This window comes from Muntiacus reevesi, chromosome 1 (genome assembly GCF_963930625.1).
Source record: "Muntiacus reevesi chromosome 1, mMunRee1.1, whole genome shotgun sequence".
NCBI lineage: Eukaryota > Metazoa > Chordata > Mammalia > Artiodactyla > Cervidae > Muntiacus > Muntiacus reevesi.
The window spans coordinates 71686064-71711549 of NC_089249.1; the positions used below are offsets into that span (position 1 = coordinate 71686064).

The 25486-nt window shown below is 43.3% G+C and overlaps 2 pseudogenes; one reads left to right on the plus strand and one right to left on the minus strand.

Annotated features, from left to right (window-relative positions):
• Positions 1 to 1712: 1712 nt before the first annotated feature.
• LOC136172120 (voltage-dependent anion-selective channel protein 2 pseudogene) lies at positions 1713 to 19646 on the minus strand (annotated as a pseudogene).
• On the plus strand, positions 19645 to 20522 carry LOC136160955 (protein phosphatase 1 regulatory subunit 14B-like; annotated as a pseudogene).
• Positions 20523 to 25486: the final 4964 nt, after the last annotated feature.

Consider the following 25486-nt stretch of genomic DNA (forward strand, 5'->3'; position numbering starts at 1 on the left):
CCAGATGGTGAGGTGTGGACAGAGCCCTGAGGAAAAGCATTTATGGGGGAAGGTAGGCTAGCAGGCCTGAGAATTAATATGTAGGGAGTTCTAAAGGAATTCAGAGAACTACATTGTTTTGGAGTCTACTGGAGGAGTGGGTTTTATGGGCGGGGGGGAGCAAAGCCAAGTAGGAACAGACTAAAGATTCCAGGGGATTTGAAGATCCAGAGCTTGTTGGTGTCCACAGCCAACCCTCACTGTGACTTTTCCCTGCCCCCCAGCACTGCCTCTGTGGAGGAGGATAGTTCACAGAGGGCAATCCAGTGCAGTGTGGGGATTTCTCCTCCTTTGACTGGAATAGGGTACTGAGCTCACTGGGGTTACAGCTCCAGCTGGGCAATCACTGAGGCAGTTGTACTCCTGTTCTACCACTGAGAACTGTGTGGTGTGAGACATGGAAGCCAGCCCCTAAGCCCAGATACTCTGAGATTGAAAAATGGAATGCTAACATGGAGGGGAGGGGAATAAATTACATCACTTTGTGGTTCTGAGCTTCTCTGACTTCATTTTGCAAGTTGACTGAGACCTAAAGGGAGACTTTTAAATAATGCCTCCTTTGGGCTTGATTTCCATTTTAGACATTCTGAGTTTGTAACTTCAAGTCTTGGGTCCCAGACACAAGTTTGCTCCTCTTTCTTTGGACTCCCTGAGGGAGATAAGGAACAGGGGAATCCATTCCTTAATTTTCCTACCCTTCCATTATCGGTTAGTCAAATCAAACCCTCAACATAAACATCTTAGAGCAGAAAAGATAACTGTTATTTAGATTCAGTAGGAAAAAAAGATGGAGGTCACACCTGCCATGTCCTTTATTCCTTAGGACAGTGCCCCTAAAATGATTTTAGTGCTAATTGCAACATCTCTGTGTTGGGGCAGGTTCTCATAACATCAAGTAATTCACTGACAACTAGCTGAGTGTCCTCCAACTCAACTCAAATTTGACCCAATCTACCAGGAGAAATCCTCAGATCCCCAGGTGAAGGCTGCCTCTTGATGGATCCAGTGCAGACACCACTTGATAAGGGGTGACATGAGTACTCCTGGATAGAGGCCAGCTCCTGCTGAGAAACGCCAGGCACGGTACAGGATCCCTTCCCCAAATGCAGAGTGATATAAAACACCAACAGTGCTGTAGTTGAGCAACCCTGGAGAGAGGGTTTTTGTCTTTACTTTTTAAAAAACAATTTTCACAAAGGTCAGTTTCATTTTGGTGGTTAGTACATTTAACAGTTAAATAGATTTAAAAATGCAAGGTGAATACATTTAAAAATGTTCCATGAATGAGGCATTGATAACTAGATAGATAACCAGTTTCACAAGAGATCAGGTAATATGAAATTGTCTAGACTTTTAAAATATAGTTCTTGGGTAGATCATCCTTTGTTTTGATCACTGGGGTTCAGGTGTGTGTGCGTTCATGCTAAGTCACTTCAGTCGAGTCAAACTCTTTGGTTCCCTAGGGACTGTAGTCTGCCAGTCTCCTCTGTCCATGAGATTCTCCAGGCAAGAATACTTGAGTGGGTAGCCATGCCCTTCTCTAGGGGATCTTCCTGAACCAGGGATCGAACCTGCATCTCTTATGCCTCCTGCATTGGCAGGTGGGTTCTTTACCACTAGCACCACCTGGAAACTCAGGAGTAGTTAATCCTACTGGTCACAGGGCAACTGTGTTAAGACCCAATCTTCTGATACCCCTTCCCAGAGGTTTCTACAGCTGGATAAACTTCCAACCCCAGAGAAAGGTCAAGTTCATGGCCTCCAGGCAGTATGCTCTTCCTGTTTACCAGGAGAGTGTTAGGTTCAGACCAGGCACAGAGGTTGAGTGTAGCCTACTCCAACTAAACTAGAGTTGTTGGTTTTTTCAGAAACAGAAGCAGTGAGATCCAAGTGATATTTAGTTGTAATGCCCAAATGAGTGCAGCTGGTACCTAATGTCTGAGCAACATTCACCCAGATGTCAAGATGAATTTCTCTCTGATAAACTGATGCTTCATATCCTGTCCCCATAATCAGCGACACTGGGTTTAGCTGGAAGTCCGCAGCCCTGTAGTGTCCTGCAAAGTTATTCCTTGTTAGCTATGATTTGGCACTGTCCCAGGTCATGGGCTGGAACCCGGCCATCACAATCAAAGATAGCTGAACCATGGATTGCAAGTCCAGCAAAATCCGAGTCAACATCACAACTAAGGTGTATAGACTCCCTCTTGTAAGAAGACTTGATGTTACTATTCTTTACCATGGCAGTGTGAGAAGGCAGCATCAAATCTCAGAGTCAAACCTTGTCAGATCTGGGCCTCAGTCGTAATTCAGTTCTGCTCCCAGAGTTCTGTCAGTTTTGCACTGTTTTGTGACAGTGTCTGGTTTCCAAGTTCCCAGGAACTCGTGATAGTCACTCAGTCATGTCTGACTCTTTGCGACCCCATGGACTATAGCCTCCCAGGCATCTCTGTCCATGGGATTCTCCAGGCAAGAATACTGGAGTGGGTAGCCATTCCCTTCTCCAGTCCCAGGAACTTGACCACTGTCTGTTAGATAATGCAGATGTTGAAAATGTTGTGTCGGTGCATGATTTTGTTTTCTCATCCAGACAAAGCCAAACCAATCCTTCCTTGAAAGTATCTCTGGCAGATTTGCCAAAGTCAGCTCATGACAGAGGAATACATGGTTTACCCACAGCTCAGTGTGTAGGTTTCAAGACAAGACTGTGAGAAGGGGTAGTCTGGTGTCTCCTGAAGGAGAGCTGCAGCCACAACTGAGGCCACGGGCTTGCTATGGGTTGAGAGGCAGACGGCCTGGAGAAGGATGAAGTGAAAGCCTATAGCTGTTCTTGGCTAAACCTGATTTGTGTGGTAGTTGGTAAGCTACTGTTAATGTACACTTAACCCTTGAACAACGTGTGGGTTGTGGGCACCATTCTTTCTCAGAGTCTAAAATCCACATATAAGTTATAGTCAATCATCTGTACCCATAATTCCTCCACATCTGAGGTTCCTCTGTGTTTGTGGTCCACATGTGCAGATTCAACGGCATGAATTGTATAGTCTATATTATTTAATAATGGAAAATAAAACCCACATGTAAGTGGACCAGTACAGTTCAAAGTTGCTTTGCTCCAGGGTTAACTGCACTTTTTTTCTTGTCTCTTCTCTTTTTCCCACCTCCTTATTAAATCTTTGTTCCTTGTTCCAGTTCAGTTCAGTTCAGATGCTCAGTCATGTCCAACTCTTTGTGTCCTCATGGACTGCAGCATGCCAGGCTTTCCCGTCCATCACCAACTCCCGGAGCTTACTTAAACTCATGTCCACTGAGTCAGTGATGCCATCCAAACATCTCATCCTCTGTTGCCTTCAATCTTTCCCCGCATCAGGGTCTTTCCAATGAGTCAGCTCTTCACATCAGGTGGCCAAAATTATGGACCTTCAGCTTCAGCATCAGTCCTTCCAATGAATATTCAGGATGGATTTCCTTTAGGATTGACAGGTTTTATCATCTTGCAGTCCAAGGGGCTCTCAAGAGTCTTTCCAACATCATAGTTCATAAGCATCAGTTCTCCAGTGCTCAGCTTTCTTTATGGTTGAACTCTCACATCCATACATGACTACTGGAAAAACCATAGCTTTGACTAGATGGACCTTTGTCTGCAAAGTAATGTCTCTGCTTTTTAATATGCTGTATAGATTGGTCATAGCTTTTCTTCCAAGAAGCTAATGTCTTTTAATTTCATGGCTGCAGTCACAATCTGCAGTGATTTTGGAACCCAATAAAAGAAAAAAAAAAAGGAGGAAAAGAAAAGAAGAAAATTTGTTCCTTACTAGCTCATTCTTGATTTTCCTGCTAATTTATTTTTTCTTTCTCTACTTATTTTAGTTACCTGTTGCCTTATTTCTGTCTTCTCATGTCAAGGGGTTACTGAACCAAACTTGAGTCTGCTGGCCTGTGTGCAAAAAAGCCAATCTACTGACACAGGATTATGGTGAAGGAAAGTGCGGCATTTACTGCAGGCGACAGCAAGAAGTTTGGGTACCTGCGTCACCCTCCTCCCCCCACCCACTGCCTCTGATCTCCCCACTGGTTTTCAGGGAAAGGGTTTTAAAGACAGGGTGAGGAAGAATGTTGTGTGGTGCAGGATCAGCTAGAGGACATTCTTCTGATTGGTTGTTAGTGAGGTAACTGAGAGTCAATATCACCAGCCTTCTGGTTTCAGTGATCTGGACTCTACCTGCTTGTGTCAGCATATGGTTAACTACCCACTGGAGATTTTTGTATCTGCAAGTGATCTTGAAGGATATGTCTCAGAAGGTATTTGTCATCTGGAGGGAACAAGTTTGGAGTCCTGACAAAATTTTATTTCTTATGGAGGTTAGTGAGTCCATAGCATTTGTTTTTTAAAATTCATTAAATGGTATATTTTTGTTTTATATCCTTCTCTATATGTCATAATTTTTACAATGAAGTTTTCTTTTTAGCACAAGACATAAAAAGTCACTTGGAGAAGCTGGGTTGGATGTGAGGTGAGAGTGGGGGAAAATTTTTATTTTCTCTCTATGCACACACATACTGAGAATTTTCTTTTTTAGCCCAAAGTACATTTTGAGTTCTGTTGACAAGGACTGCTCTTTGGTGCTGCATCTAAATTCAAAAAAGCAGTAGTCTCTTGGATTCAATTATTTATTCCTTCTTTTAGTTCTTCCAAACCTCCACCTTCCAGCAATTTCCAACCAGTCATTACACACAGTCCAGCCTCAAATTCCACCCTGTCTCCCCATTTTAGGCTGTCCTGTGTTAGGATGATTCCTTGGCTTCAGTCACTACCTCCTAATGTTTCCCTCACTTTCCCCTGCTTGTCTTCATGGTCAGTACTCTAACAGTTTCTTGCTTCTTTTTCTACAGTTTCCTTCTTAGCTTTTCTCCCTGTTTCCTAGTTTCTGGTGCCCAGGGATGTTCAGTGTGAGAGAAATTGATCTACAGGGCACAAAGGCACAAAATGGGGAGGAGAAAGGTGGAGAGGGCAGACAGCCTGCGTTCATACAATCCCACCGACCAGCAGCAATGGGTCGCTCTTCCTTTCAGATATGTGAGCACTTTGATTCTAAAGTCCATCCTCACAGCCTGTCTTCAGAACCATTTCTTTGGTGTTTATCCTAGCTTGGGTCCTCCACACATGGAAACCTGAGGCAAAGATGCAAGTGTTAACTCTTGACTGTGGACCTGCTAGCGCAGAGAGATGGCAAGTAGGAAAAAATGGGAGAGATGAAACTTATTAAAAGCTATGTGATTTGGGATCATTCTGCCTGTCTCTTTATACTGATTCTGGAAGAGACATGGAGGAAGCAGAGGACTGACCCGAAATCTGTCCCAAGTCCCATGGTACATTGTCTAGAATGGGACAGGAAGTGGGTGATGACAATTATCCCACATGAAAAGCAAGGACAAGGGTGGGCAGAGAAAGAGGAAGGAGAAAAGGTGGAAGGGGTCAGGGGATTGAAAAAAGCAAAGAGAAAGAGAGAATCTAGGGAGAGTCAGGAAAGAGAAGGTAAAATTGAGGTATTGGGAAGGAAGGTCACTGAGGGAAGAGAGGAGAGAGAAGCACTTCAAATGTCCCAGTGACACCACATGCAGTAGGAACAAGCTGTCCCCACTGAGCTCTGCTCAAACTGTAGACTTATGAGCAAAAGAAGTGATTATTCTTTGTTACACCAGTGTGTTTGGAGTGGCTTATTGTAACTGATCCAACCTCCATGGTGTGGAGTCTGAGCCTGGTGCTCTAGCTGAAGACGTGGGTGTTTTGTTTGCACTGTGTATTTGATTCTGCTTTACAAGGACCGTTGCTGGCAGCAGTGTGGGGAAGGTATTGCCGTGGGCCAACACTGGACACAGAAGATTAGGAAAGGGCAGGAAACCATTTCAGGAATGGAGGCTTCAGCTGGAATTTTTTTTTTTTCAATTTATTTTTATTAGTTGGAGGCTAATTACTTTACAATATTGCAGTGGTTTTTGCCATACATTGACATGAATCAGCCATGGATTTACATGTGTTCCCCATCCTGGTCCCCCCTCCCGCCTCCCTCCCCATCCCATCCCTCTGGGCCTTCCCAGTGCACCAGCCCTGAGCACTTGTCTCATGCATCCAACCTGGGCTGGTGGTCTGTTTCACCCTTGATAGTATACTTGTTTCAAAGCTATTCTCTCAGAACATCCCACCTTCGCCTTCTCCCACAGAGTCCCAAAGTCTGTTCGTACATCTGTGTCTCTTTTTCTGTTTTGCATATTGGGTTATCGTTACCATCTTTTTGAATTCCATATATATGTGTTAGTATACTGTAATGGTCTTTATCTTTCTGGCTTACTTCACTCTGTATAATGGGCTCCAGTTTCATCCATCTCATTAGAACTGATTCAAATGAATTATTTTTAATGGCTGAGTAATATTCCATGGTGTATATGTACCATAGCTTCATTATCCATTCATCTGCTGATGGGCATCTAGGATGCTTCAATGTCTTGGCAATTATAAACAGTGCTGTGATGAACATTGGGGTGCATGTGTCTCTTTCAGATCTAGTTTCCTCAGTGTGTATGCCCAGGAGTGGAATTGCTGGGTCATATGGCAGTTCCATTTACAGCTTTTTAAGGAATCTCCACACTGTTCTCCATAGTGGCTGTACTAGTTTGCATTCCCACCAACAGTGTAAGAGGGTTCCCTTTTCTCCACACCATCCCCAGCATTTATTGCTTGTAGACTTTTGGATAGCAGCCATCCTGACTGGCATGTAATGGTACCTCGTTGTGGTTTTGACATGCATTTCTCTGATAATGAGTGATGTTGAGCATCTTTTCATGTGTTTGTTAGCCATCTGTATGTCTTCTTTGGAGAAATGTCTGTTTAGTTCTTTGGCCCATTTTTTGATTGGGTCATTTATTTTTCTGGAATTGAGCTGCAGGAGCTGCTTGTATATTTTTGAGATTAATCCTTTGTCTGTTGCTTCATTTGCTATTATTTTCTCCCAATCTAAGAGCTGTCTTTTCACCTTACTTATAGTTTCCTTTGCTGTGCAAAAGCTTTTAAGTTTAATTAGGTCCCATTTGTTTATTTTTGCTTTTATTTCCAACATTCTGGGAGGTGGGTCATAGAGAATCCTGATGTGATTTATGTCGGAGAGTGTTTTGCCTATATCCTCCTCTAGGAGTTTTATAGTTTCTGGTCTTACATTTAGATCTTTAATCCATTTTGAGTTTATTTTTGTGTATGGTGTTAGAAAGTGTTCTAGTTTCATTCTTTTACAAGTGGTTGACCAGTTTTCCCAGCACCACTTGTTAAAGAGGTTGTCGTTTTTCCATTGTATATCCTTGCCTCCTTTGTTGAAGATAAGGTGTCCATAGGTACGTGGATTTATCTCTGGGCTTTCAATTCTGTTCCATTGATCTATATTTCTGTCTTTGTGCCAGTACCATACTGTCTTGATGACTGTGGCTTTGTAGTAGAGTTTGAAGTCAGGCAGGGTGATTCCTCCAGTTCCATTCTTCTTTCTCAAGATTATTTTGGCTATTCGAGGTTTTTTGTATTTCCATACAAACTGTGAAATTATTTGTTCTAGTTCTGTGAAGAATACCATTGGTAGCTTGATAGGGATTGCATTGAATCTATAGATTGCTTTGAGTAGTATAGCCATTTTCACAATATTGAGTCTTCCAATCCATGAACATGGTATATTTCTCTATCTATTTGTGTCCTCTTTGATTTCTTTCATCAGTGTTTTATAGTTTTCTATATATAGGTCTTTCGTTTCTTTAAGTAGATATATTCCTAAGTATTTTATTCTTTTTGTTGCAATGGTGAATGATATTGTTTCCTTAATTTCTCTTTCTGTTTTCTCATTGTTAGCATATGGGAATGCAAGGGATTTCTGTGTGCTAATTTTATATCCTGCAACATTACTGTATTCATTGATTAGCTCTAGTAATTTTCTGGAAGAGTCTTTAGGGTTTTCTATGTAGAGGATCATGTCGTCTGCAAACAGTGAGAGTTTTACTTCTTCTTTTCCCATCTGGATTCCTTTTATTTCTTTTTCTGCTCTGATTGCTGTAGCCAACACTTCCAAAACTATGTTGAATAGTAGTGGTGAGAGTGGACATCCTTGTCTTGTTCCTGACTTTAAGGGAAATGTTTTCAATTTTTCACAATTGAGGATAATGTTTGCTGTGGGTTTGTCATATATAGCTTTGATTATGTTGAGGTATGTTTCTTCTATGCCTGCTTTCTGGAGAGGTTTTTTTTTTTTAATATCATAAATGGATGTTGAATTTTGTCAAAGGCTTTTTCTGCATCTATTGAGATAATCATATGGTTTTTATCTTTCAGTTTGTTAATGTGGTGTTTTACATTGATTGGTTTGCAGATATTAAAGAATCCTTGCATTCCTGGGATAAAGCCCACTTGGTCATGATGTATAATCTTTTTAATATGTTGTTGGATTCTGTTGGCTAGAATTTCATTAAGGATTTTTGCATCTATGTTCATCAGTGATATTGGCCTGTAGTTTTCTTTTTTTGTGGCATCCTTGTCTGGTTTTGGTATTAGGGTGATGGTGGCCTCATAGAATGAGTCTGGAAGTTTGCCTTCTACTGCAATTTTCTGGAAGAGTTTGTGTAAGGTAGGTGTTAGCTCTTCTCTAAATTTTTGGTAGAATTCAGCTGTGAAGTCATCTGGTCCTGGGCTTTTGTTTGTTGGAAGATTTCTGATTACAGTTTTGATTTCCTTGCTTGTGATGGGTCTGTTAAGATCTTCTATTTCTTCCTGGTTGAGTTTTGGAAAGTTATACTTTTCTAAGAATTTGTCCATTTCTTCCAAGTTGTCCATTTTATTGGCATAGAGCTGCTGGTAGTAGTCTCTTATGATCCTTTGTATTTCAGAGTTGTCTGTTGTGATCTCTCCATTTTCATTTCTAATTTTGTTGATTTGGTTCTCCCTTTGTTTCTTGATGAGCCTGGCTAACGGCTTGTCAATTTTATTTATGTTTTCAAAAGATCGACTTTTAGCTTTGTTGATTTTTGCTATGGTCGCTTTTGTTTCTTTTGCATTTATTTCTGCCCTAATTTTAAAGATTTCTTTCCTTCTACTAACCCTAGGGTTCTTCATTTCTTTCTTCTCTAGTTGCTTTAGGTGTAAAGTTAGGTTATTTATTTGACTTTTTTCTTGTTTCTTGAGGTAAACCTGTATTGCTATGAACCTTCCCCTTAGCACTGCTTTTATAGTGTCCCATAGGTTTTGGGTTGTTGTGTTTTCATTTTCATTTGTTTCTATGCATATTTTGATTTCTTCTATGATTTGTTCGTTATTCGGTAGTGTGTTATTTAGCCTCCATATGTTGGAATTTTTAATAATTTTTTTTCCTGTAATTGAGATCTAATCTTACTGAATTGTGGTCAGAAAAAATGACTGGAATGATTTCAATTTTTTTGAATTTACCAAGGCTAGATTTATGGCCCAGAATGTGATCTATTCTGGAGAAGGTTCCATGTGCACTTGAGAAAATGGTGAAATTGATTGTTTTGGGGTGAAATGTCCTATAGATATCAATTACATCTGGCTGGTCCATTGTGTCATTTAAAGTTTGTGTTTCCTTGTTAATTTTCTGTTTAGTTGATCTGCCCATAGGTGAGAGTGGGGTATTAAAGTCTCCCACTATTATTGTGTTATTGCTAATTCCCCCCTTCATTCTTGCTAGCATTTGCCTTACATATTGTGGTGCTCCTATGTTGGGTGCATATATATTTATGATTGTTATATCTTCTTCTTGGATTGATCCTTTGATCATTGTGTAGTGTCCTTCTTTGTCTCTTTTCACAGCCTTTATTTTGAAGTCTATTTTATCTGATATAAGTATTGAGACTCCTGCTTTCTTTTGGTCTCTATTTGCATGAAATATTTTTTTCCAGCCCTTCACTTTCAGTCTGTATGTGTCCCTTGCTTTGAGGTGGGTCTCTTGTAGACAGCATATATAGGGGTCTTGTTTTTGTATCCATTCAGCCAGTCTTTGTCTTTTGGTTGGGGCATTCAACCCATTTACATTTAAGGTAATTATTGATAAGAATGTTCCCGTTGCCATTTGCTTTGTTGTTTTGGGTTCACGTTCAAACAACCATTCTGTGTTTCCTGTCTAGAGAAGATCCTTTAGCATTTGTTGAAGAGCTGGTTTGGTGGTGCTGAATTCTCTGAGCTTTTGCTTGTCTGTAAAGCTTTTGATTTTCCTTCATATCTGAATGAAATCCTTGCTGGGTACAGTAATCTGGGTTGTAGGTTATTCTTTTTCATAACTTTAAGTATTTTTTTAAATTAATTTTTTATTTTTCAGTGGGTTTTGTCATACATTGATATGAATCAGCCATAGAGTTACACGTATTCCCCATCCCGGTCCCCCATCCCACCTCCCTCTCCACCCGATTCCTCTGGGTCTTCCCAGCCCACCAGGCCCGAGCACTTGACTCATGCATCCCACCTGGGCTGGTGGTCTGCTTCACCACAGATAATATACATGCTGTTCTTTCGAAACATCCCACCCTCACCTTCTCCCACAGAGTTCAAAAGTCTGTTCTGTACTTCTGCGTCTCTTCTTCTGCCCTGCATATAGGGCCATTGTTACCATCTTTCTAAATTCCGTATATATGTGTTAGTATGCTGTAATGTTCTTTATCTTTCTGGCTTACTTCACTCTGTATAATGGGCTCCAGTTTCATCCATCTCATTAGAACTGATTCAAATGAATTCTTTTTAATGGCTGAGTAATATTCCATGGTGTATATGTACCACAGCTTCCTTATCCATTCATCTGCTGGTGGGCATCTAGGTTGCTTCCATGTCCTGGCTATTATAAACAGTGCTGCAATGAACATTGGGGTGCACGTGTCTCTTTCAGATCTGGATTCCTCAGTGTGAATGCCCAGAAGTGGGATTGCTGGGTCATATGGTAGTTCTATTTCCAGTTTTTAAAGAAATCTCCACACTGTTTTCCATAGTGGCTGTATTAGTTTGCATTCCCACCAACAGTGTAAGAGGGTTCCCTTTTCTCCACACCCTCTCCAGCATTTATTGCTTGTAGACTTTTGGATAGCAGCCATCCTGACTAGCATGTAATGGTACCTCATTGTGGTTTTGATTTGCATTTCTCTGATAATGAGTGATGTTGAGCATCTTTTCATGTGTTTGTTAGCCATCTGTATGTCTTCTTTGGAGAAATGTCTATTTAGTTCTTTGGGCCATTTTTTGATTGGGTCATTTATTTTTCTGGAATTGAGCTTCAGGAGTTTCTTGTATATTTTTGAGATTAATCCTTTGTCTGTTTCCTCATTTGCTATTATTTTCTCCCAATCTGAGGGCTGTCTTTTCACCTTACTTATAGTTTCCTTTGTTGTGCAAAGGTCCTGTCATTCCCTTCTGGCCTGAAGAGTTTCTATTGAAAGATCAGCTGTTATCCTTATGGGTATCCCCTTGTGTGTTATTTGTTGTTTCTCCCTTGCTGCTTTTAATATTTGTTCTTTGTGTTTGATCTTCGTTAATTTGATTAATATGTGTCTTGAGGTGTTTCGCCTTGGGTTTATCCTGTTTGAGACTCTGGGCTTCTTGGACTTGGGTGGCTATTTCCTTCCCCATTTTGGAGAAATTTTCAGCTATTATCTCCTCGAGTATCTTCTCATGGCCTTTCTTTTTGTCTTCTTCTTCTGGAGCTCCTATGATTCGAATGTTGGGGCGTTTCACTCTGTCCCAGAGGTCCCTGAGGTTGTCCCCATTTCTTTTAATTCTTTTTCCTTTTTCCCTCTCTGCTTCATTTATTTCCACCATTTTATCTTCTACCTCAGTTATCCTATCTTCTGCCTCCATTATTCTACTGTTGGTTCCCTCCAAAGTGTTTTTGATCTCATTTATTGTATTATTCATTTTTAATTGACTCTTTTTAATTTCTTCTAGGTCCTTATTAAACCTTTCTTGCATCTTCTCAATCCTTGTCTCCAGGCTATTTATCTGTAACTCCATTTTTTTTCAAGATTTGAGATCATTTTTATTATCATTATTCTAAATTCTTTTTCAGGTAGATTCCCTATCTCCTCCTCTTTTATTTGGCTTGGTGGGAATTTTTCATGTTCCTTTACCTGCTGGGTATTTCTCTGCATTTCCGTCTTATTTAGATTGCTGGGTGTGGGGTGGCCTGTTTGTATTCTGGTAGTCTGTGGTTCCTTTTTATTGTGGAGGTTTCTCCCAGTGGATGGGGCTGGGTGTCTGGCTTGTCGAGGTTTGCTGGTTAGAGAAGCTTGTGTCAGTGTTCTGGGGAGTGGAGTTGGATTTCTTCTCTCTGGAGTGCAATGGAGTGTCCAGTAGTGAGTTTTGCGATGGGTCTATGGGTTTGGTGTGACTTTGGGCAGCCTGTATATTGACGCTCAGGGCTATGTTTCTGCGTTGCTGGGGAATTTGTGTGGTATGTCTTGCTCTGGAACTTATTGACTCTTGGATGGTGGTTGGTTTCAGTGTAGGTATGGAAGCTTTTGGATGATCTCTTATTAATTAATGTTCCCTGTAGTCAGGAGTTCTCTGGTGTTCTCAGGTTTTGGGCTTAAGCCTCTTGCCTCTGGGTTTCAGTCTTATTCTTTCAGTAGCCTCAAGACTTCTCCCTCCATACAACACTGATAATAAAACTTCTAGGTTAATGGTGAAAGGATTCTAGGTTAATGGTGAAAGGATTCTCCACAGTGAGGGACACCCAAAGAGGTTCACAGAGTTACATGAAGAAGAGAGGGAGGAAGGAGATAGAGGTGAGAAGGAGGAGAAAAAGGGGGACTCAAGAGGAGAGAGACAGGTCTAGGTTGTACTCTGTTCCCTAAGTGTTCTCAGCAGCCCAGAATACCCACAGAGATTCATAGAATTGGGTTGAGAAGAGAAGGGGGAGGGAGGAAATAGAGGTGATCTGGGGGAGAAAAAGGAGAATCAAAAGGGGGAGAGAGTGATAAAACCAGTAATCACACTCCTGAGTAAAAATGGGTACTGAAGTTTGGATCCTAAAATGTCCAAAATTGATATAAAATACTGAAAAACAAAGATTAAAAACCTAGAGTAGAGGTTAGATTCTTAAAAATACAATAGTAAAAAACCACAAAAACACAAAAAAATTTAAGAAATATATATGGAGTTTGCTTTAAAAATAGGGTCTTTTTTTTTTTTTTTTTGGCCAGGTTATAGTGAATTATAAAAATAGAAATTAAGGAGTAATAGAGGAGTAATAGAGGACTTTTAAGAAAAGAAAGAGAAAAAAATTTTTTTAAATTAAAAATAAAAAAATAGTAGTAAAAATATATCTAGGAATTTCTCTGGAGCTGTTGTGGGCAGTGTGGGTTCAGTTCAGTTTCAGATAGCTCCTTGTTTGAGCTTATACTTCTCGCTATCTATAGGCCCCTTCCAGTGTGGTCAGTGTTAACTACAGGGATTTTAACCTGTTGTACCAGTCACTTCTGAAGCGGTTCCCTTTGTTCCTTTGGCTTCTGTTTGCCAGTCTCTTCACTGTCTAATTTCCGCCCTGACACACGCGGGTGGAGGTGGTCTCTTGTTTAGGTTCGCTTGTTCAGTCGTGCTGTGGGCAGGGAGGGGCACTGCAGACAAGTGTCACTGGTGTGTGTGGGGAGCACTCGCAGTTTTCCGGCCACACTGGGTTTGCCCCCGCTCAGGGCGGGTGTGTGTGCTTCCCCCCGTCTACATTGCTCAGGCTCCAGGCTGCTCTCTAGGGAGCGGGCCCTGCGCTGCGTGGACTTCCCAGGCCTAAACCGCTCAGATTCAGGTTTTTGGATATTCCACAAAAGCACAGACTCGGTTGGGCCTGCGTTTTGTGCCTTCCCCGGTCGGAGCAGCTCAGGCAGCCAGGAGCTTGACAAGCGCACTCTCCCCGGGTGCAGGGCGCCTTCCCCTTCACAGTCCCAGCCTCAGTTTCCGCGCGTAGGTCGGGTGCGCCTTGTGTCAGTTCTGGGGAGCTGGACTCTAGCTGCGACCCTCCCGGCGGATGTCGACCATCCAGAACCTCAGGAAGTCTTTGGTTAGAAGCTGTAAACCTGTTTGCAGTTTGGTAGGGGGTGCCGTCTCTGGGGCCGAGTTTGCCCCTTTCCCCTACCCTCTGCCTCCTGCTTCCCGTGGGGGGTGGGCCGGTCCGCCGCCGGCTAGCTCTTCTCTGGTATTTGCTCAGTCCTTCGTTCTGGGAACCGGCGGGTAGTGCCTAAGTTTAGGACTTTTTCCAATTTAATTCTCTGTCTCTTGCTATCCCACAGTTTAAATTGCTATCTCACGTTAGCTCCCTCTGATTGTCCTCAGGGCATTCGGGCCCAGTCCTTACCCTAAGCACTGCCGCCCGCTCCTCTCCATTCTGACCCCACTTGCTGGTGACGGATGCGAGCGTCTGGGGTACTTTTCTGCTGGGAGTTGCTTTTAGGCTTGTAATCTGTGGGTTTTATTTATTTTTCCTCCCAGTTAGGTTGCCCTCTGAGATTTGAAAACTTCCCCCAGACCCACCCGTGAGAGGGTTTCCTGGTGTTTGGAAACTTCCTCTATTAAGACTCCCTTCCCAGGATGGATCTCTGTCCCTAACTCTATTGTCTCTTTTTTTATCTTTTATCTTTTGTCCTACCTCCTTTTGAAGACAATGGGCTGCTTTTCTGGGTGTCTGATGTCCTCTGCTAGTGATCAGAAGTTGTTTTGTGGAGTTTGCTCAGGGTTCAAATGTTCTTTCAATGAATTTGTAGGGGAGAAAGTGGTCTCCCCATCCTGTTCCTCCACCATCTTAGCTCCCCTCCTTCAGCTGGACCTGACCTATGGTCACCAACATCATCCCGGAGGATTAATTTGAAGCAATAAAGATTGTTTCACTCCCAGCCAAAGACTGATTCAGGAGTGGTCATGTGTCCTGTCTCTGGCCAATGAGAAATGAGGAAAAGTGTACTGGGGACTCTGGGAAAACCTTCATTTCTTCTCAAAAATAGCCAGAGGAAGAGAATCTTTTCCCTCTGGATGTGTTTTAGTCTTACAGATTATTATAGGCTGTACTTTATTCTCCCCAAATTCATACCAGAACCCCAGTTCTAAGTACCTCAAAACATGACTGCATTTGAGGGTCAGGCCTTTGAAGAGATTATGTACTTAAAATGAGCCCACTAGTGTGGGTCTAATTCACTCATTTCTGTCCTTATAAGTGCAAGCACTTCAACAACACACGTCACTAGGGATGCATGCAGAGAGGAAAGACCATGCATGTGAGGACACAGTGAGAAGCTGGCCATTTGCAAATCAAGAAGGGGGCCTCTGAAGAAACTGGAACCTGCTAACACTTGATCTTGGGCTTCTACTTTCCAGAACTCTGAGAGAAAGAAAGTCTGCTGTTTAAGTTCCTTCTCCTTATGAGTCTGTGGTATTGTGTTATGGTAGACCTGGAAAGTGAAATTATTAGTCGTGTCCGACTCTGGAGTGTAGCCTGCCAGGCTCCTCTGTCGATGGGGATTCTTTGCTGTGTGAGGTGGGTCAGATGGTAAAGAATCCGCCTGCAAGGCGGGAGACCCTGATTCAATCCCTGAGTTGGGAAGATCCCTTAGAGAAGGGCTGGGCAACCCAATCCAGTATTCTTGCCTGGAGAATCCTCATGGACAGAGGCACCTGGTGGGCTACTGTCCATAGGGGTTGCAAAGAGTTGGACACAACTGAGCGAGCAAGCACAGACCTGGAAAAGTATTGCACATCAGCAGATATTTTACCCTTAGTCAGAGGATGAGCCACGGTAGAGAGGCTGAAAGTGCCCAGGTCCTTGAAGACACTGAGCTGGTGCCATCAATCAAGCCGGAAACTGCCTTGCCTCTGAATTTCCTGTTTCATGACGTGATGTATATGCTTTTTGTTCAAGTCGCTTTGAGATAGGTTTTGTATTAGTTCTAGTTAAAAAGCCTTGTAACTGACCTGAAAGTGAAAGTTGCTCAGTCGTGTTCCACTCTTTGCAACCCCATGGACTATACAGTCCACGGAATTCTCCAGGCCAGAATACTGGAGTGGGTAGCCTTTCCCTTCTCCAGGGGATCTCCCCAACCCAGGTCTCCTGCATTGCAGGCAGATTCTTTACCAGCTGAGCCACAAGGGAAGCCCTGCAACTGATCTAGACCTGAACTAATCAAATGTCAGGGGCAGTGCGGCTTAAGAGCAGTGGTGTGGGAAACAGATTGACGAGGAAGTAGGAGGTAGAATGTACAGGACACAGTCACTGGCTGTGTCTGGATGAAGGTGGTCAGAAGGTGTGATGTCCCTAATGTTACTTGTACCGTTTCCCCAGGTGCTTATGTGCCGTCAGCCGTAGGTTGCTCCTTAACTTCATACCACATAGGGTGAGATGCAGAATGAAATGGAAGGTGTCAAAGTATGAAAAGTTATGTCTTAGAAGTAATAAAAGAACATACTACCAGCATAAGTTTTCTTTGGAGTTTTCTTCTTGGGCAGTGTTTTATTTTCCTTTATCAATCTGTTTTGTATTTTGTGTCAGTACTTTGAACCTACAAAGACAGGAAATGTTGGTGTAACAACAACAATAACAAAAGGTTCAGTCTTTCCCCAAGGCTTGAGATATGATCAGTGGTAAAATGAAGTTATGTATTAGGTATGTGGTATCACTGTGGAGGAATGGATCGATTCTATTATAGCTGAAGGAAGAATCTGAGAATGGAGGAGTGCCACTGGAATAGAAATGATAGAGGAAGCTTGAAGCATCAGGGTGGTTTGTACTGACATCCTCCCATGTGTAGTGTCTGCATTTGCTCCTCTGTAGTAAATGTTCACTAGTTTGTGGGAGAAAATGAGAAATTCAAAGATAAAGTATTGTCACTGTGTAAAGCAATTTATTTCAACTGAAGATTTTTATGTTTTCTGAGATGATCATTTCCAATTTTGTTTTTAAAATGTGTTTTTTTCTAGGAAATGGTGATGATGGTCGACGTTCAGTTAAAAACATTTTTTTTTTTTTTTGGTATTTTTTTTTCCAGAAAGAAAGATACAAAGAAGAAACCCAAACCATCACACTCTTATTAACCTTGTACTCAGTGTTTTCACTTGGAAAATACAGAGGTCCACGAAATTCTCAGATCTGAACACTATGCTAAGAGGTGACCTTTAACATGTATCTTTTAGAGCCTGTGGAGTATCAAGAGAGAAAGCTTTCAGTGTTCACCTGAATGTCAGCTCTCAGTTCCTGGCCCCAGTGTGGAGAGAAAAGAGGGTATCTCTATGCTGGAAGCAAGTGCTACTGAGACTCACAGAGGTGTGTGAGTGCAGGAGCCCGGATTCCAGGTCAGAGGTGTGTGGAGGACGAGGGATCCTTAGCCTTTGCATCTCTGTGGGACTGGACAGGAATTAGGGGTAGAGACTGAGAGGTTATCAGGAAGGTAAACCCGTGTTTTTGTTTTTCTTAGATTACAAGGATCCCACCCAGCTTCTTGCTATTTCTCAAACTGGCCACTAGAGGGTGCACTGCAGGAGACTGTCTCCTAGAACAGCACTTCTCACCTCTCCTCTAAGTGTCAATAACAGAACTGGGCTGGGCGGGTCAAGAGTCCTGGTGGCTCTGGGGCAGAGGGGATGTTCAACTTTGAGCTGCACAGAATCCACTTTGTGCTCAGACTTGAGATGTCTGTAGGCTGAGTGATGATTTCTGTTGGCCAGTGGGACCTAACATGGAGACGTATGGTGCTTGGTGAGGAATGCCCTGGGTTGCACCTTTGTGCCTCTGAGTGGCTCTCAGGGGCCTGTGTTAAGAACTGTGTTCCCTCCCAGTCTCTCCCGACTCCAGTGAGCGTGGTCTTGCGATTTCCAGAGGGAGTTGAATGATCTGTTTTGTGCCTGGGACTGCTCCCTTCCTGTCTTACTCCCCACAACAAGAATAACAATGTCATTTAGAAATGTGTGTTCCATTTCTAACACCATACACAAAAATAAACTCAAAATGGATTAAAGATCTAAATGTAAGACCAGAAACTATAAAACTCCTAGAGGAGAACATAGGCAAAACACTCTCTGACATAAATCACAGCAGGATCCTCTATGACCCACCTCCCAGAATATTGGAAATAAAAGCAAAAATAAACAAATGGGACCTAATTAAACTTAAAACTTTTGCACAACAAAGGAAACTATAAGCAAGGTGAAAAGACAGCCCTCAGATTGGGAGAAAATAATAGCAAACAAAGCAACAGACAAAGGATTAATCTCAAAAATATACAAGCAGCTCCTGCCGCTCAATTCCAGAAAAATAAATGACCCAATCAAAAAATGGGCCAAGGAACTAAACGGACATTTCTCCAAAGAAGACATACAGATGGCTAACAAACACATGAAAAGATGCTCAACATCACTCATTATCAGAGAAATGCAAATCGAAACCACAATGAGGTACCATTACACGCTAGTCAGAATGGCTGCTATCCAAAAGTCTACAAGCAATAAATGCTGGAGAGGGTGTGGAGAAAAGGGAACCCTCTTACACTGTTGGTGGGAATGCTAACTAGTACAGCCACTATGGAGAACAGTGTGGAGATTTCTTAAAAAACTGGAAATAGAACTGCCATATGATCCAGCAATCCCACTTCTGGGCATACACACCGAGGAAACCAGATCTGAAAGAGACACGTGCACCCCAATGTTCATCGCAGCACTGTTTATAATAGCCAGGACATGGAGGCAACCTAGATGCCCATCAGCAGACGAATGGATAAGGAAGCTGTGGTACATATACACCATGGAATATTACTCAGCCATTAAAAAGAATTCATTTGAATCAGTTCTAATGAGATGGATGAAACTGGAGCCCATCATACAGAGTGAAGTAATTCAGAAAGATAAAGACCAATACAGTATACTAACACATATATACGGAATTTAGAAAGATGGTAATGATAACCCTATATGCAAAACAGAAAAAGAGACACAGATGTATAAAACAGACTTTTGGACTCTATGGGAGAAGGCGAGGGTGGGATGTTTCAAGAGAACAGCAGTGAAACATGTATACTATCAAGGGTGAAACAGACCACCAGCCCAGGTTGGATGCATGAGACAAGTGCTCGGGCCTGGTGCACTGGGAAGACCCAGAGGGATCGGGTAGAGAGGGAGGTGGGAGGGGGGGATTGGGATGGGGAATACATGTAAATCCATGGCTGATTCATGTCAATGTATGACAAAAACCACTACAATACTGTAAAGTGATTAGCCTCCAACTAATAAAAATAAGTGAAAAAAAAAAAAAGAAAAGAAATGTGTTCCTCTTCATTTTCATTTATGCTTTTTTTTTTTTTTAAAAAAGCAAAGTATGTTTCTTAATATCATGTCATCTGATTTTTAGTAAATTCTAATCACTGTTTACTAGCTTCATTTTTGGTATAAGGAAATAGGCTCAGAAATGTAAAATATAATTGTAAGTCCCTTGACTTTTGTGAATAATGTTGCAATGAACACTGGTGTAAGCATCTGAGTCTTTGTTTCCTTTCTTTTATCTTTTAAAACTTGACTCACGAGGGGGCGGGGCGCGGCCAGGCCAGGCCCGGGGGCTCCGCATGCTGCAGCTGCCCCCGGGCACCCCCGCCGCCGCCCTCGCCGCGGAGCCGCGCGGAGCCGAGCTCACGACCTAACCCGAGCCAGCGGCCGGGAGCCAGCCGGCGGGCGTCCGGGAGGCGGCGGCGCAGGGAGGGGCCCGACGCGCGCACGTGGCCCCGGCGGCCGCCATGGCGGACAGCGGCCCCGCGGGGGGCGCGGCGTTGGCGGCCCCGGCCCCCGGACCGGGGAGTGGCGGCCCAGGGCCCCGCGTCTACTTTCAGAGCCCCCCTGGGGCTGCAGGCGAGGGCCCGGGCGGCGCGGACGACGAGGGCCCAGTGAGGCGCCAAGGGAAGGTCACGGTCAAGTACGACCGCAAGGAGCTACGGAAGCGCCTCAACCTGGAGGAGTGGATCCTGGAGCAGCTCACTCGCCTCTACGACTGCCAGGAAGAGGAGATCCCAGAGCTGGAAATCGACGTGGATGAACTCCTGGACATGGAGAGTGATGATACCCGGGCTGCCAGGGTCAAGGAGCTGCTGGTTGACTGTTACAAACCCACTGAGGCCTTCATCTCTGGCCTGCTGGACAAGATCCGGGGCATGCAGAAGCTGAGCACACCCCAGAAGAAGTAAGGGTCCTTGACCCAGCTGAATGGTGGCTCCACAGGACAATCGCTGCCCCCTGACCTCGTAGCAACAGCAATACCAGGGGGCCCTGCGGCCAGGCCTGGTGCCACGAGCAGGGCTCCCTGTGCCCCTGGCCCAGGGGCCTCTTCCCTGCCCCCTCAGTTTTCCATTTTTGGGGTTTTTTATTATTATTAAACTGATGGGACTTTTTGTGTTTTTATATTGACTGCGGCGCGGGCCCTTTAATAAAGCTAGGATACGCCTTTGGTGCAGTTCAAAAAAAAAAAAAAAAAAAAAAAAAAAAAAAAAAAAAAAAAAAAAAAAACTTGACTCACATTTTTATTTTGGTTGCATTGAGTGACAGGTGGTATCTTATTTCCTATTTCCATGACCAGGGATTTGAACCTGTTCCCCCTGCAGTGGAAGCATGGAGTCTTAACCACTGGTCCTTCAAGGAAGCCTGAGACAAAAGTCTTTATTTGTGGCAAGTGACTCTCAAGATTTTTCTCTTCTTCCTCCTCACCCTTCAGCCTGTCCCTCTCCCAGTGAGGATGAGGCAGCTTTCCTGTCAGGGAGAACCTCAGATCTGATGGGGGAGTGATGAGTGTGTGGGCACAAAAGGGACAGTTTTGTCCATTCCTCCTCCTTGTGCCAGTCTGGTCCCCACAGTTCCCTCCAACCATGGTCCAAAGCAGGTGTGAGGTAATGTGCACATGTGCCTGCGTTCACCTTAACAAGCATGCAAGGAGCAGCTATGTCCTGCTGGTGTGGGAGAGAAAAACATGGATAGCATGTGACTTGGTCAGTGTTTGACAGGACAGACATCCATACAAACACATAATTATCATCTGAATCATATTAATATAACAAAAATATTACTGAGTGGCTACCATGACACTCTAACTCTGCTAGAGTATCAGTGATGATGACTCATGAAAGGTAGCTTCTGAGTGTGTCTTGGAAGATGTACAGGAGTCTATGGGAAATCAGTGCAATTTAGGTTGAGTGAATAGTCTATTTAGAATCATGACTATTTTAGAGAGATCATGTTATGGCAGCAACTTGGTTTTCAATATTGGAGCATGGAATGTGTGTTGGGCAGATGCAGGAGGAGATGCTGGAAATATTAACAGAACCCAGGTGATGGGGGAACTTTTACACGATGCCAATGATTTTGGGCTTATGCTGTATGTGATAGGAGCATTAAAGGATTTTAAAGGAAAGATTGACCTGGTCATCTTTGTTTTAGAAAGATCATGTTGGTGTCACAATAGTGACAGATCCCAGGGAAAGATACTAGAGACAAGGATGAATGAATAGGTTCAACGAATAGGTTCAATAAGCCACATGAAGGCTTGAGTAGGGCAATGCCCATGGAGAGGAATGGTGAGATTTGATGAATTCAAAGATTTTATGTTTATGAGCAGTGGCACATGGGGAAGATGAGAAGGGAAGAAGTTTAGAATCACCACCTGGTTTTCATTTGGGTGATAGAGAGTTTGGATGTCTAGACAATGAACTGGTTTGGGATCAGTGAGGCATAGAACTGTTTTGGTCACATGTGGAACTGAGCTACCCTGAAGATATCTAGGTGACAGTTGGATTTTGAGGTTTAGCCTAAGAAACCTCTGGATCAGAGACAGCAATTTTGGGGCCATCAGTGAAATTTTCTGAAGTCAGAGGTTCATGAAATCTATAAAGGAAGGAATGTGTGTCCTTTCTTGGGGAATGGTTCTTAAGGAACTCATGAAGGAAGAGTCTAGCAAGTAATTTAGAATAAATATTCAGAAATGTTGAAGGGATGTCAGGAGAACCCCATGAACAGTATGAAAAGGCAAAAAGATATGACACTGAAAGATGAACTCCCCAGATAAGTAGGTGCCCAATATGCTACTGGAAAAGAGTGAAGAAATAGCTCCAGAAGGAATGAAAATCCTGAGCCAAAGCAGAGACAACACCTAGTTGTTTGGAGGTGAAAGCAAAGTCTGGAGGTGAAAGCAAAGTCTAATGCTATAAAGAACAATGTTGCATAAGAACCTGGAATATTAGGTCCATGAGTCAAAGTAAATTGGAAGTGGTCAAAGAGGAGATGCAAGAGTGAACATAGACACTTTAGAAATCAGTAAACTAATATGGATGGGAATGGGCAAATATAATTCAAACTACCATAACATCTATTACTGTGGACAAGAATCCCTTTGGAAGAAAATGAGTAACCCTGACTGTCAACAAAAGGGTCTGAAATGCACTGCTTGGACACAATCTCAAAAATTGCAGAATGATCTTGGTTCATTTCCAAGGCAAACCATTCTATATCAAAGCAATCCAAGTCTATGCCCCAACCACTAATCCTGAAGAAGTTGAAGTTGAATGGTTCTATGAAGACCTATAAGATCTTCTAAAACTAACACCATAAAAGATGTCCTTTTCATCATAGGGGACTGGAATGCAAAAGTAGGAAGTCAAGAGATACCTGGAATAACAGGCAAATTTGGCCTTGGAGTACAAAATGAAGCAGGACAAAGGCTAACAGAATTTTGCCAAGAGAATCCACTGGTCATAGCAAACACCCTCTGCCAATAACACGAGAGAGAATTGTACACATGAACATCACCAGATGGTCAATATTGATATCAGATTGATTATTTTTTTTTGCAATGGAAGATGGAGAAGCTTTATACAGGCAGGAAAAGGAGACAGGGAGCTGACTGTGACTCAGATCATGAACTCTTTATTGTAAAATTCAGACTTAAATTAAAGAAATTAGGGAAAACCACTAGGCCATTCAGGTATAACCTAAATCAAATCCCTTTTAATTATACAGTGCAGATGATGGATAGATTCAAGAGATTAAATCTGATAGAATGCCTGAAGAACTGTGGATAGAGGTTTGTAACATTGTATAGGAGGTGGTGGTTACAACCATCCCCAAGAAAAAGAAACACAAGAAGGCAAAATGGTTACCTGAGGAGGCCTTACAAATTGCTGAGAAAAGAAGAAAAGTGAAAGGCAAAGGAGAAAAGGAAAGATATACAAGAATAGCAAGAAAAGATAAGAAAGACTTCTTAAGTGAACAAGGCAAAGAAATAGAGGAAAACAATAGAATGGGAAAGGTTAGAGACCTCTTCAAGAAAATTAGAGATACCAAGGGAATGTGTTATGCAAAGATGGGCCCATAAAGGACAGAAATGGTATGGACCTAACAGAAGCAGAACATATTAAGAAGAGGTGGCAAGAATACACAGAGAAACTATACAAAATAGATTTTAATGACGTGGATAACCATGGTGTTGTGCAAAGTCAGACATCCTGGAGCCAGACATCCTGGAGTGCAAAGTCAAGTGGGCCTTAGGTAATATCTCTGTGAACAAAGATAGTGGGGGTGATGGAATTCCTGCTGAGCTATTTCAAATCCTAAAAGATGATGCTGTGAAAGTGCTGCACTCAATGTGCCAGCAAATTTGGAAAACTCAGCAGTGGCCACAGGACTGGAAAAGGTCAGTTTTCATTCCAATCCCAAAGAGGCAATGCTAAAGAATGTTCAAACTACCACACAACTGCACTCAATTCACATGCAAGCAAGGTCATGCTCATAATCCTTCAAGCTAGGATTCAACAGTACGTGAACTGAGAGCTTCCAGATGTATAAGCTGGATTTAAAAAGGCAGAGGAACCAGAGATCAAATTGCCGACATCCATTGCATCATAGAAAAAGCAAAAGGAAGGTGGGCGGTCCTAAGATGGCAGAGGAATAGGATGGTGAGACCATTTTTCTCCCCCAGAAATTCATCAAATGTTCATTTGAATGCTGAGCAAATACCACAAAACAACTTCTGAATTCTGGCGGAGGATACCAGGCACCCAGAAAGGCAGCCCATTATCTTCAAAAGGAGGTAGGAGAAAATATAAACAATAAAAAGAGAGACAAAAGAGTTAAGGAATGGAGACCCATCCCAGGGAGGGAGTCGTAAAAGAGGAGAAGTTTCCAAACAACAGGAGACCCTCTCACTGGCTGGTCTGTGGGGAGTTTTTGAATTTCAGGGGGCAACATAACCAGGAGGAAAAAATAAATAAATAAAACCCACAGATTACATGCCTAAAGGCAACTTCCAGCAGAGAAGTAGCCCAGACCCTTGTGTTGGCCACCAGGAAGCGGGGCCTGAACAGGGAGGCGTGGGCTGCATTGCTTAGGGTAAGGACCGGGCCTGAATTCCCTGAGGGCAATCTGAGGGAGCTAATGTGAGAGAGCAACCCAAATTGTGGGAGAGCCTGAGAGGGAGAGAGAGAAAAAAGAGGAGAGAGAGAACTATCCTGGGAAAAGCTCTAACCAAGGCACTGCTGGCCAGCCGCTCACAGAACAAAGGACTGAGCGAATACCAGACGAGAGCTAGCCGGCTGTGGACTGGCCCATCCCCCACTGGAGGCAGGGAGGCAGGCGGGCAACAGCCAGAGCCGGAAGGTAAGGGGCAAACTCAGCCCCAGAGATGGCATCCCCTACCAAACTGTGAGCAGGCTCCCAGTTGCTAACCAAGTCTTCCTGGGATCCTGGATTGTTGACATCTGCCAGGAGGGTTGCAGCCAGAGATGAGCTCCCCAGAGGAGACACATGGCACACCAGAGACGATGCTCCCGCTGCGCACCCAGGAAACCTAGGGGCTGGGACAGGGGAGGTGATAAGATGCCCCCCTCGCCCCCACACCTGGGGAGAGTGTGCTCACCAAGCACCTGGTCACCTGAGCTGCTCGGGCCTGGGAAGGGCAGAAAACGCAGGCCCAACCGAATTTGTGCCTTTGTGGAGTACCCGAGAACCTGAACCTGAGCGGCTTAGACCTGGGAAGTACATGCAACCCAGGGCCTGCTTTAGTCAGTTCCCCTGCAGAGCAACCTGGAGCCTGAGCAGTGTAGACCGGGAAAGCACACACGCTGTGAGTGGGGGCAAACCCAATGTGGCCGAGACACTGCAAGTGCTCCCCACAGATACCAGTGATATTTGCCTGCAGTGTTCCTCCCTCGCCGCAGCACGACTGAACAAGTGAGCCTAAATAAGCTGCCATCTTCGCCCCCTTGTGTCAGGGTGGAAGTTAGATACTGAGGAGACCTGCAAATAGAGGAAGCCAAAATAAACAGAGAAGAGGGAACCGCCTTGGAAGTGACAAGTGCAACAGGTTAAAACCCTGTAGTTTTAGCATTGACTACACTGGAAGGGACTTATAGACCTTGAGAAGTATAAACTGGA